General features: G+C 43.5%; 1 protein-coding gene across 1 annotated transcript in view; it reads right to left on the bottom strand.

Moving 5' to 3' along the window:
* The window catches only part of LOC112455431 (epithelial discoidin domain-containing receptor 1-like), a 190,476-nt gene that overhangs the window by 110,348 nt on the left and 66,453 nt on the right, over positions 1-13,675 (bottom strand). The gene's annotated exons all lie outside the window — the stretch shown is intronic.

The raw sequence follows: 13,675 nt of genomic DNA, 5'->3' as shown, positions 1-13,675 counted from the left end.
CTCTCGCGTCTCGCCACTCGAACAACACGGCGGCATTGCGTACGCTGCGAAAACAAACACGGTAGGATCGTGCCGGTTGTTTTGTCGTCCCAAAAATATTTAACGTTTTATAAAATAGATTTATGTCGCATATTCTGTTCTTCGCGTTTCGAATTACTTATTGCCAAACGTTCGATATATCACGGCTTTTCATAATTTTAATTATTCGATTCGTGCGTTACTCCGCGCTCTCGATGTGAAATTAATAATAAGCAAATTAACTCGATGAAAAATTTAAAGAGCGTTGTATAATATATTGCAAATAATTCTAATTATTGTAACGATCGTGATGAAATAATAATTGGTATAATAATTTCTGTTCTCTATTGTTCCAGTTCAAGTAAATAAATTGCGCAAAATATTTTCTTTAATAAAACCTTTTCAATAAACCGTCATCTTAAGGGGATGCTGGAGCCGTCTGTTTTACCGGCATTTTTTGTCGGCACGTAGCGTTGTATTAATTTGACAGAATTAAAAATCCTTCTCCAGAATTGCAGTACATACATTAATGATTCGGGGAAACTCCGATTTTATATAGAAAACGAGAAAAAATTACGGAAGTACAGATTTCCTTATCCTACTCTTATCCCAATATGGCGTCTCGAGTTGCGGCGAGCTGTCAGCTCGTCACAAGATGTATTTCATATAAAAGATATACCATTGGTACGAACGCGAAAACAAGTTTCCCCGAATTGCACAACAAGAAAAACATCGATAAACCCCCCAAATCAAGATTTGGAAGCGTAATATAAAAGTATAATGTCGGTGTGCATCGTGCGTATGTGTGCGTGCAATGTAGCGTGCTATCCTTGTCTATATCTTTGTCTATACAAGGACAGATATAGTTCGCCGGTCTTCTTTACCGACGCCGATCGAGTTCGGCTACGGCTCCAGCATCCCCTTAATATGTGTACGAATCGCGAATATCACTTGCACACTGCCTTGCACAGGCTGAGCTCTCATTCGTTAAGAGAATTATCTCGTTTGGAATCTCTCTCTCTCTCTCTCTCTCTCTCTCTCTCTCTTGATCGCGTTTCGAGTGGTAATACGACGACACACGCGGCGGCTCGTATCGCTACCTGCCCGCTTGAACGTCGTCCGAATGACAAACAGGATGCGCGTCGACATTACGTATGTATGTACATACACGCATGGTATACTATACAACAAACACCAAAGCTGTATGTACGTCAGGCAGTCTCGCCGCGAAATATTTAACGTATTTTGAATTAAATGTATTCTAAATACTCTCTCCGCGCGTTTCTCCAATTCTAAATTAATTATATAACACGGAATAGCTCATGCCCACTCTGCTCTCTCGAGTTTCGCTACGTAAATGATAATACAGCGCGCGACAGTATACGTCGTAACGTGTTGTATGTTACCAAACAAACAGGCTTTGTCAACGTACAAGTCCAGCCAATCTTGTTGTCGCGAAATATTTAATGTGACTATATAAATATTTAACGTTGTCACGTAATATTTACTAATAAACTAAACATAAATGCCGTATATTTATTCCTCATATTTTAAATTAATTTCGATAAATGAGATGCTAGTATATATTTTGCGCTTTATTCTCTGTGGACAGTGTGGACTCCATACCGTCATTTAAGATAATGTTTGATTGAGTGTTTAGAAATTACTCAATTTCTAATTAATGACTCAATTAATCACTCAATTACTCAATCAATTACTCAATTTAGTTAAAATACGTTTATAAATGTATATATATTGATATAGCAAATTTGTTTTGTTACACGCAAATTATTTTTTCTTTTAATAATAATTAACATGTGTTAATTATTATTAATTATTAATTAATTATGTAGGCTTTGAATAATATATTTATAATATTATAATGTGTTGTACAGCAGAGATAGATAATCGCATCGACAGACGCACGTCGTAACTCGCTCGCTGTTCGGACTCGACTCCTCCTCACGCTCCGCTCGCCGCAATCACAAAAGATAACACCGCCGCGACGATTGTCGATTACCTCTCCTTCTCGTCCTCACTCGCTACAATAACGCACGCATTTTTCGAAAACGCAAAGCTACGCTTATTCTTATATCGCGGATACTACATCTCGGCCATTTTGCATGGCATTCGTCCTCGAATGCTTACTCTCTAGTTGACAATTCGCTCTTACTGACTACGCCTCACTTATTACGTCTTTTTGACAATCAGTCTCGTTGTCTTCTTCTTCGCTTTCTGATTCTACATCGTGCAGCTTCATATAGAGTCAGCTGCTGTCGAAGTCTCCTGAGGACCCTCGTGATCGCCTAACTTAGTAACAACATACCGATCGTTCCGCATTGTCGTAGTTATACGGTATGGACCTAAAAACTTATTACAAAACTTACGACCTGAGCCTAACTGCGTTCGCCTAATCGCGACAAGATCTTCTTTATACTTCTGCGCTTTCTTTCTTTTCTTATTAAAATTTCTTAAATTTTTCTTTTGAATTTCGGCTATCTTTCTTTTAGCTTCTATACGAATATTATCGCGTTTTTCTTTAAACATTTTTGCCCATTCGTTTTCGATCATTTCGCGTAATTGAGCGTCTTCTTTAAGGCACATGTGAGTACCAAACAGCGTTTTCCCCGTACTCCGACTCGGTGTGGCGTTTAGGTATTTTTGCGCAATCGTTAAGAACTTGAACCAATTCCCTGGCTCCGGAGCTGACAATTTCGTTAAAAGCGGTATGACCGTGCGGTTAATTCTTTCGACCTGCCCATTACCTCTAGGTATTCCCGTAGTTATGAGGAGATGCTGAATTCTTTCCTCATCGCAATACTCTTTAAACGCACTAGACGTAAACGCGGTGCCGCGGTCTGATATAATTCTCCGCTGGTTTCCAAGTACATCGGACTGTTTCTTTAAACGATCAAGCACTTCGGCGGTATCGGTCGATCTAGTGGCATATAACCACACAAACTTGCTAAACGCGTCTACCATTATAAAAATATGTCGATAGCTTTTTCTCGTGCTGGGCATCGGACCCAAGTGATCAACGTGGTATGTATCTAGCGAAACGTCTTTGCTAATTACATTTAAAAATCCTTCTTGGATTTTATCCTTCTTGTTTGCCCTGCTTTTGTTCGGCTAAAATACAATTAATACAATTCGTTATTATCTTTTCGATCTTTGGTCGCATTCCTTTAAACCAATAGTCTCTATGCAACAGTGCTTCTGTTTTACTGACACTAAAGTGTCGCTGCTCATGCGCTCGTCTAATCATCGCAGTTTTTATCGTCTTAGATACTACTAACAACAAGTCATCGTTCTCGTCCCGATACAATAGATTATTTCTCATGGTGTAACCGTTCGCATGTCGCCAACTTAACAATTTCCTGCAAATCTTGGTCGACATTCTGAGCTTCCCTGAATCTGGCAATGACTATCGTCGCCTTTGCTGATAAGTAATGCTTCTGGGAGAGGGTTCCTACTTAATGCACCTACATTCTACATGTTTTATATTCTTTCCGAACCTATGCTGAATTTGATAATTATACTCTTCTAATGCAAGTGCCCATCAAGCTACCCGTACACATAGATCCTTTTTGCTCATCGTGAGAGTAAATGCCCTACAGTCGGTAACAATCTTAAAGGGAATGCCTATCAGATACACTCTGCTTTAACGACTTAATAATCGCAAGTACTTCCAGCTCATAACTTGTGTATTTCTCCTCGGCGAGTGTAGTCTTTCCACTCGCGTAATAGATTGGATGAAAGGCATCATCGGAATGACTTCTTTGTAGTACAATCGCGCCGTAACAAAACTTTGAAGCGTCTGTATGTAACTCCGTTTCGGCTCCTTGTTTGTATAGTCTTAAAACGGGTTTATTAACTAACATGCATTTTAAACTTTAAAACGCTTGCATCTCATCTTTTCCAAATTGAAATTTGGTATTACCTCGTAAAAGATTTGTCAATAGCCTCGCTATCGTTGAATACTAAAAAATGAATTTTTGGAAGTAACCCGTAAGGCCAAGAAAGTTTTGTACGTCACGAGCACACGTCGGCATTGGGAATTTCATGACTACAGTAGTCTTATGTTCCGAAAGGCGCACGGTCCCGTCTTTTATAATGTGCCCTAAATACTCAACCTCCGTATGAAGAAAACGACATTTCTACTAATTAATGAAGTTGGAGGGTCTGATAATACCATTGTCTAGCCATTCTTTTATCTTCTTATCGACTTCCGCTTGCTCTGACTGAGACAATCTGCGCGGTCTTTGATAAACTGGGATATCGTCTTTTAAGTATCAATTTCATCTTAACACCTATCTCTCGCGTCTTTTTCGGGTTGTAATCGCGTACTATCGCTTCTATTTTCTTTTAAACGTCTTATTCCTCACAAATATATGAAAAATCGGGTACACTTGCATCTTCTATCGCGTCTATCTTAAATATCTCGGGTATATCTGGGATAATCTTATGGATCGTGACTTGACCTTTCACTGAACGTAACTCGACCTGATTTAAAAAGTCGGCACCGATCAAGACTGCACACTTCATTATCTGATTATCAACAACGTGAAATACGATCTCATACGTCTCATTATCAATTACAACGTTCGTCGCGAAAGAACCATACGTACTATTATTTGGCGCGCCTACACCATCAAAACTAATTTTATCTTTTAATTCTGGACTATCTTTTCATAACAATCTCGATTCATCAGACTCAAATCACTTCCGGTATCGATAACGCTGACAAAACATTGATTCGCGATTTCTACCTGCTTGAGCTGCTTTTGTCGCGGACTATCCGAAATTACATACACGGTTTCCTTCTGCATCACCGTTCCTTTACATAGCTTGGCAATATGTCCGTGTTGATTACACTTGGCACCCTTGTCCTTCGCCAGACACGCCTTGCTCATATGATCTTTATCGCCGCAGTTGAAACATCTCTTCGTCTCAGTCGAACTCTGAATCGTCTTGAATCGTCTTCTTCTTCTTATTTTCCTCCTGTTTCGTCTGCTTCGCTTTTATTTTTCTTTCCTTCTTGATCGCCTCGTACTGGATAAATTTTTCCTTCAATTCACGTATTGTTTTTGCCCCATGCAACACTGTTTTGTTTACTGCTTCGTCTTGAATACCTCCAATAATGTATTGAATTACCGATGGCGTGCCGTCTGCGCGGCAATATCAAGCATCTTATATATTATATGTATGCTTGATACGATCGATTCGTCGGAAGCCTTCTTTCGTCGCAATAATTCTTGATGCACTGCGTATAACTGTCCACTGTGTCGGTAAACTTTTCTATTATCGCTTTCCGCAGTCTCTTCCATGTTTTCGCGCGTCTTTCGTACTTAACGAATAACTTCGCCGAACCACGAAGAAGTCGTTTTGCGTAGGCTACTCTCTGGATATCGGACCATTCGCACAGCACTGCTATTTCCTCGAAATCTTTAATCCACCTCTTACGTCGACTTTGTCGTCTCCGCTGAACGTCTCCAGTGATTCCTCGACATCTCTGAATGTTAACAGATTTCTTCGAGAGCCTCTTCTGTCTCGCCTTCCTTCGGCCGGCACTTCTTCGTCGTCGTTCGAGTCTGTATCGTCCGTATCATCTTCGCTCGCGTCTTCGTCCTTACTTTCAACATCGTATGCTGGATCGCCATGTTCACGTTCTAGACGCATAATCGCCGTCAGTCTTAAAAGTAGCTCATTCTTCGTCCACGTACTCGTAACTCGTCTGATTGTGAGTTGATGGAATGTTGGCATAAGGCGGTGGTGGCCTTGAAGTGTCGGGCAGCATAACGTTCTCCGATGGACCGCTCCCAATGCTAACATTGTCTATAGACGACTCCCTGTTGATTTCTTCTAGTACTTCGTCGATCAATGTAGACATTCCCGGGGTGATGGCAGCTTCTACGGATGCCAGCGTCATCCGCGGCACCTCGTAGAGGTTGCCTTGCCGAAGTCGGTGGACGCGGGGGTCGGCCATATAGACCTCCGGATCCATAGGGCCCACCAGATCTCGGTCCATTCCCGGGTAGACGTCGATTCCCGGAGACCTCGTGTCGAATTCCGGCAACGGCCTCACTTCTGGTGGCGATCGTCTGTACGACCTGACAGTCCGGACGTCTTCAGCTTTCGTCTTTTCAATTCTTCTTTCAACTGAACTATCGTCCCGCTAACTCGGCATTCAGCTCGTCTTCTATCGCACTAGTACCTGGTTCTGACATCGTCGCCATGGTACGTCCTGCCTCGTCGTGAAGCGTCTTTATTCGTCGTGGAACGTCTTGAACACCGTACAGGCTATTACACCTCATCTTTTTGTCTTTGCTTCGTTCAACGCGACGATCCGAACACTTTACTGCCCGATACGTATCGCACTCTAGCAGTATCCCGGCTGCGAGCCCCCAATTATGTAGGATTTGATTTGAATAATATATTTAATATTATAATGTGTTGTACAGCAGAGATAGATAATCGCATCGACAAACGCACGTCGTAACTCGCTCGCTGTTCGGACTCGACTCCTCCTCACACTCCGCTCGCCACAATCACAAAAGATAACACCACCGCGACGATTGTCAGTTACCTCTCCTTCTCGTCCTCGCTCGCTACAATACGCACGCATTTTTCGAAAACGCAAAGCTACGCTTATTCTTATATCGCGGATACTACATTTATATTAATTATTTTGTTTAAAAAATATTATTAAACTTATTGTTTAAAGAATACAATTCAGCATTGTTTTAATTAAAAAATTATTTATGCAGAAATTATTATCTTCAATAAATTAATTTATTATTATTATTACTTCTAGATTTTTATCCAAAATAGGAGAGTGAGATTGTACGATTTTACCTAATGTTTATACAACTCTATATTTGTAAGTTCAATTTCTAATAAAATTCATAATATTAAAAATTAAAATTGCTTTGAACAAAAGTCTATGATTAATATTAACAAAGCTAAAAATTTTAAACAACTACTTCAATTAATAATCATTATTCATAATATAAAAAAATAGTTGAAATTCTCAGAAATCCTTTATATGAACTGTAAGATTAAGAATAGCTTGAAGCTTCCCCTACACGCTATCATTAGTCGCATACCAATAATTAGCAACCGCCAACCGCGAATTACGACGGCGAGGGGTTAATATTCCTGTCTGCACAACGTATGAAATCTGTCGCCGGGGCTTTTTTGCATCTCGGAGAAAAAGAGAAATCGCGCGGCACGACGACGACGACGGTAACGCGAATCAAAGCTATTATAACCCACGGAAGCTCCCCATGCAGCTGGTCTAAAAAAAGACACACGTTCGGCAGAGGATAGTAGATAAAGCGTGTCGGGCGGAAGAGAGGCGAGGCGAGGCGAGGCGAGGCGCCTTCGCGCGAACACTCCGACTTCTGTGCGCCTCCGTTTAACTCCCCGCATTCCATCACTCCGCGTCCGGGCGTCTTAACAAGCCTCTAATGAGGAACGGGTGTTACTCGTGTCCGTCGCGGTACTTTTGCGCAATTACCATTTATCACATCTGCCTCTCCCGCCGCGTTTTGTGTGCCCTCCCTTTTTTTCTCCTCCTCTTCCTCCCTTTCTCTTCGTCATCACTGTTCCGTTCTTTCTACGACCGCGCGATGTCCGCCTTTTCTTATTTTTGTTCCACGATAGGAAGGCTCTACGAGGTCGACGATGAGACGACACATCCGGTGTGCGCCACGCGCCGACCTTTCGCCCTAAATGCGATGCCGACGAAGGTCGCGGATCGTTTAAAACGTCGTAAATTGAGTAATGTGGATTCCTCATGGCTTCCATTAATTTATGGGCTAGCGCCCAAGCTTGCGCCCAGATTTATGTATATCCATGCGAGAAGTAATGTAAATCGCTTACTAAAGAGTATTATAGATTTAATAAAATATTAAAATTTGAAGCGACGCTAAGAAATGTCTTTCAAAATTATTCACGGGATTTTCATCATGCACTTTTCTTTTTGCAATGCGACACGGAGTGTAGAACAATAATGAAATATTGACGCGCCAACAAGGTAATAAATTTACATCGTCGTACAAGACGGTAGAAATGTCGAGTCACCGGCGCAATTAATCCACGTCTTGAAAGGTACGGTTTATATTCATCGAGATCGGCGATCTGAAGATAAACTCGCGGAAACATTATTTATGCATGTAAACGAATAGGATAAGTACTTTGCGGCGTATAAATCCGCGAGGTTTGCGGCACTGGAAACTCGATCGATCCCCGCACGTTAACCGTATGTTAATCCAAACGGATCCTGTAACTATCTTAAATTCGTTATTGGAGAACTGGCTCGGGCAATACGTCGTTTGTGTTCCAATTAGCTTTGATTTGAAATCGTTATCGGTCTATACATCATGCATACGCGCGCACGAAGGTAAATTCCGCCAAGTGTGCACTTGGCTTCTATCGTATTGATTATTACGTTTTCGTGCTGTTCGCGCGCCGCGCCGGGACGATTTCCGATTTCAGCGCGTCGCGTCGAGAACTTTTCTCCAGCCGCGAGAACGCGCGAGCGCGTCTTTTTCGATCGGGAAACGAAAACGAAACGTAGAACGACGGCAAAAATAGCAGGGAAAATGGTAGAAGTAGGTCAATCGTGGGTCGGGAATGAGCCTCGCACAATTTTGCTCAGTATTTCGTTGGCGTCGAACATGGGAATTTCCGATTCGACGATATCGTTCCGGACGGTCAAACAGTATCTGCACCTCGGCGAAAAGTCGGCCGAGTTAGCGAGCAATCGGTTCCCGCGGGCAGGGAGGGGGGGGAGAAGGCGGAAAAATAAAAAGGATCGGTCTGAGAGTACATTGTTTTTCCGGTACGGTTATTTCCTCTCAAAATTCCGGAGCGTAAGATAGAATTCGAGAAATCTCTTCCCCGGTTTTATTCGCCCCGTTTCTGATTTTACAGCGCAGCTACCGGAAGCGAAACGATCATAAGAAAGCAGGTCGAATGCCTAGGTGAAATCGAAAATCAGTTTTACGCTGCGGCGATCAGCGATTCTACGGCGGTTGTCGATCTCGGCGATTTTCCCAGACGCGCCGACATCATTTCTGTCGGTTCGTAACTCCGATCGTAATTCCGGTAGTTAAAACTCGCTCGCGGAACTGGCAGTTCGTTTGTTTGAGAAAGAAAGGGACGGTGAAATCAGAATGCAAATCAGATAAGATGAATTTGACGTCATTTTTTACCCATTAAAACCGGTGTTAGACTTTATTAAATTTTGATTGTCCATCCCATATACTCAATGCTCTTTTCTTCCAGTTTGTTTCTATGCGAGACAGCTTTCGTCTTTGGACATATTTATGCAAGAACTCGGCACCCTTTAATTAAACTATTAATTAAATTATTTGTCCATAATTCTACACTAGAAATTGATGAATGTTTACGTTATAGTTATTCATCACAATCAATATTTAAGAATAAAAACATCAATGCATTTTGTTACAAGGATCATAAAAGACTAAATAGATAAATTAAATTATATTATGCACTTGCAGATGCTATATAAAATTATTTTCTAGCTTTTTATAAAACATATTTCGAATTTATATTTATAATTAATTTTTTTTGTCAAATTCAAAGACAGATGACCCGCTTTTGTTTATCCCAGTTATTAACACTAATTGATTATCCCATTTACCGGCAACAATCATTTTGAATTCGACAACGTTCTTTCATGCTTCCGTGATGGATGTTCCATTCTTCGGCACGCCCGCGGTTCCCTCCGTCCAGGGATAATCGCGGGGTGGGAAAGGGTGAGAACGTGAAATGGATGAAGTAAGCGGTCGGGAGGAGAGGATGGACGGAATCTGGAAGTAGGGCAGGACCAAATCGGAAATCAGGTTTACACGACCGTTCAACGTTTTTACAATCCCGGGGAAAACGCGGGGATTCCCGCCCGGCTGTCGCTATCGTTCCGGTTGGCTAGAGCGAATCTACGCCGTTGAAAAGTCGACCGGCAGCTTCCACGGCCATTTCTTCAGCGACGGACAGAGGAGAGGAACGTGATAAGGGACGTTCGGCCGTGGATATAGATCCAGGGGATTCTCTCGAAACGGTTATTTCCCCGTTCATTAACTTTTACGGACTTCGTCCTCGAGCGAGTTCTCACTTCTCGCCCCGATGTTTCTACGACGACGGTTGCTTCGCGATTTTCAATGGCGTGCGACCTCATTACCGAAACGGCGCTCATTACCGTTGTAAGCGCCGGCGGATAGGTGGTGGAACGAGCCAAAGGGACGCAAAGAGAAGCGTGTCGGCTACCAGGGTTGGCGAGTTTTGTCACAATGTTACACACCGGGGTAGTCCCCATAAAAAGGACCGCTCGCTTAATGACCACGAGTTATTCAGCTGCACATATAATCGTTCGAGCGACTGCAGGATGGGAAGAGCAGGGTGGCACGGAAGGGACTATTGAATCCGAGAATGCCGAGGATCCTTCGACGCAGACGAAGTTTCACGAACCGCTCTGAATAAGAGACGGGAAAAGTCCGACGATAATGTATCTCGATTTGTACGCGTCTGGCTCTAGAGTGACGTTCCTAACGCGCGGAGATGTTCGAGCGACGCACAAAATGGTCGCCACGCGAAAAGGGGGAGGGGGAGGAGGGGAGGAGGAAGGTCTGCTTTATACGGCAATGAATACGGGAGCAGGCGGATAATTAAGCGGGTGTTTAAATCTTTAAATGCCGCCGGCGCGATATCTTCATTACATTAGTCGCTTACACGGGTATGTCTATTTTGGATGAGCGCGCGACCTACACCGTTTTCCCGTTACTTCATCTGGTATAACACAGTAGAATAAAATTTATCGTCAGCGGCGTGCACATCAACAAATTTTCATTTAGCTGACGCGTATCAAGCTTGCGCAACAACGTGCATCACGGTCCCGTCTGCGGGATATATATATAAAAGCTTCGCGCTCGGTATATATTAAATACAAAGTTCGCGGCACATATCGCGGAATATAAAAGCAGTAATTTTACCACTGGTTGTAAACATATTTTATTACAGTTTAAAAAAAAATTAATATTAGTTAAACGCTTAAATAGAAAATATTTTGTGAACTAACCGACAAAAGTTAAGATGAAACGCCTTACATTTTCCTTCGTTTAATGATAAGAAAATAGTCTCGAGATGACAAAGACCTCTTCTCTTTCATTCTGGCCCTTTCTGTCGTATCATTCTAAAAAAAGATCCAATCGATCTTCGCGTGTCGAAGGTCTCTTCCCCCGCGTGGAAAGAATCTTATCGGCGACATGCCGAACGTCCCGTGTAATTCGAGGGGGCATATCGATAATCAAGAGCCCGAGCCTGGGGAAGAGATTAAACATCAGGTACACGTGCAAGGACCCGAGAGAGAATGGCATTTGGCGGAACTTCTCTCAACAATGCTGCTCTCCCTTTCTCGTCCTCGCTTGCCGCTGCTCTCCGTTCGCTCCGAGCGTCAGCGCGTCCTCCTCCGTGTTAAATAACAATGGGATCGCGCAAGTGGGACTACTCGAAAACATTTGCCCGGTTCCTCATCCCTCCTTTTGTCGCGATTCATTCGGGCTTCCGCATAATGACGCCTCGCGTCTACGGAGCAGCCACGTAGTTCGCATTCACGAAGGGTGAAAAAGGACGTGCGCCGCCATGCCATGCCGTGCCGTGCCACGTCGCCTTCCGTCGCCTTCCGTCCTCTTCCTCTTCCGGCGATTTAATTGTTGCGCTAACATTTGCCTCGCGGGTATCGACTCAGCTGTGCAGCAGAAACGTCGTCACGTAAATAATACAATTACGGCCAAGGTAACGGCGTATCGATTCGTAGTCGTCTCGTCGAGAGCTAACCAGGTTCTTTCGGTCGTTTCGTGTCTGCCGTCGATTTGGGCGAAACATTCAATTTGATGAAATTTGTCTTGCCTGTTAGGAATATTACTACTTACGTCAAGGGGGAATTGTGCGTTACATATTTAATACGATGAAATGAATACATTTCGCTTTTCTAGTCGAACACATTAAACTTTCAAAGATCAATTAGGCTTTTTTTGCCATTACATAAATGAGGTCAATCTAATTCCATCAATAGTAATGAAGTAAATATTAATTTACTGTATGTAGCTTACTAATTAACTCCGAAATTAATGCTGGTGACATAATGTTGATTTAAGATAAATAATTTGTATGACATTATAAATGCAAAGTCTATGAATACCATCATATTTGTTTGGTAATAATGAAAAATTTGTTCATTAGCCTCAGGTTGACCCACGCGAGGGCTAATATGCCGTAAAGCCAGTTTACCTAGACCAAATTTGCATTCGCGTATATTATGTTCATAGGTTACGGTTGCTGCATTGTAAAATCAAAATACGGCCGTGCTATTATGCATAATTTCGGGGGAATATTTCACGGTGGACTCGCCCGCGTCCAAAATTTGACGAAGGTTTTTCCTTTTATCGCGAAAAAGCGGAGAGAAAGGATCTTTGCATCGTGGCGCATCGTTGAATAATACCTCTCGCGATTATTCGTAAACGATCGTATAATCGCGAGGCGGGTGATCGCTTCCGCAAGACTTCGCGTCTGAATACCCGACGGCTACGCCCATGGCTCAGTACACATGCCTACATGTATGCGGTCCGGTATACGGTCGAATAAACCGGGGAAGAGTTTGTGCAAGCCGGTCTCTCATTAGGTTAGAGCAAATTAGCACGCGAACCCAAACACACACACACACACGACACACACCACCGGGTTAGCCCCCCCCCCCGCACACGACCTCGCCGAGCCAACTCGCGACCTCTCCGGGGAGACGTTCCGTTTCGAGATTGATTATCCCCTATCGGCTCGTGTGTGCAGCGCGTTTCCTCTCCCGGTCGAAACTTAGCGGGGCCCGGTATCGATAATGCGGAGAGAACAACCGGCGCGGCGGCGACGGCGGCGGCGGTGGGCACAGGCGGTTCTGGTTTCGGATAGAACAGGAAGTGTAGAGAGACCGTAAATTTTCCCTCGGTCGGATCATAGACCGCGCTGCAAGGATATACAAAGCGGGGCATACCAGGTCGGATAAGCTTTTGTGGCGGGCGCGCGCGGTCGATCAATCGGCGACGACTATTCCCATAAGACGCGTCTCCTCTCTTCCCCTTCTCTTCCGTTCTTCCGCAAAGTTTCAGACAGTTTGTTTAACTTGCCGTCGCGAAGGTCTCGCGTTATCGAAGCAGGAGCGAGACCGGGAGAGCTTTACCAGTTATGCGGTAATTACTTTCCGCGATATTGTCATCGGTTTTGCGCTTTATTAAATAAACAACTTATTGTACACGGTGTAAACCTTTACGAGATTTTATTGCGAGAGAGCCAACCCGAGAGCTACCTTTCGCGCTAACCGGTTCCCTTTTCCGCCGCGACGCGCGTTATTATTCACCCGGAGTCCTCCGCGGTACAATCAAGTTATTCGCGAGTAAAACAAATCTCACGACTTCACATTTCTGAGGAGATGCTCTAGAAAAAAAGAGCGGGGGAAAAAAGAGGAAACTTCGCCTTTATTGCGTACCGCTCGACTGGACAGGATAGGAAGTAATACGAGAAAGCAACGACAAAGGGAGACGGATAATTGCCCGGGAGGGATACGCAGGAATTCTTCCTCCGCCTT

This window comes from Temnothorax curvispinosus, unplaced genomic scaffold (assembly GCF_003070985.1).
Source record: "Temnothorax curvispinosus isolate PA1 unplaced genomic scaffold, ASM307098v1 QBEX01006086.1, whole genome shotgun sequence".
Classification (NCBI taxonomy): Eukaryota; Metazoa; Arthropoda; class Insecta; order Hymenoptera; family Formicidae; genus Temnothorax; species Temnothorax curvispinosus.
The sequence above is the reverse complement of the archived record's forward strand: the minus strand, read 5'-3'. Positions and strand labels throughout refer to the sequence as shown.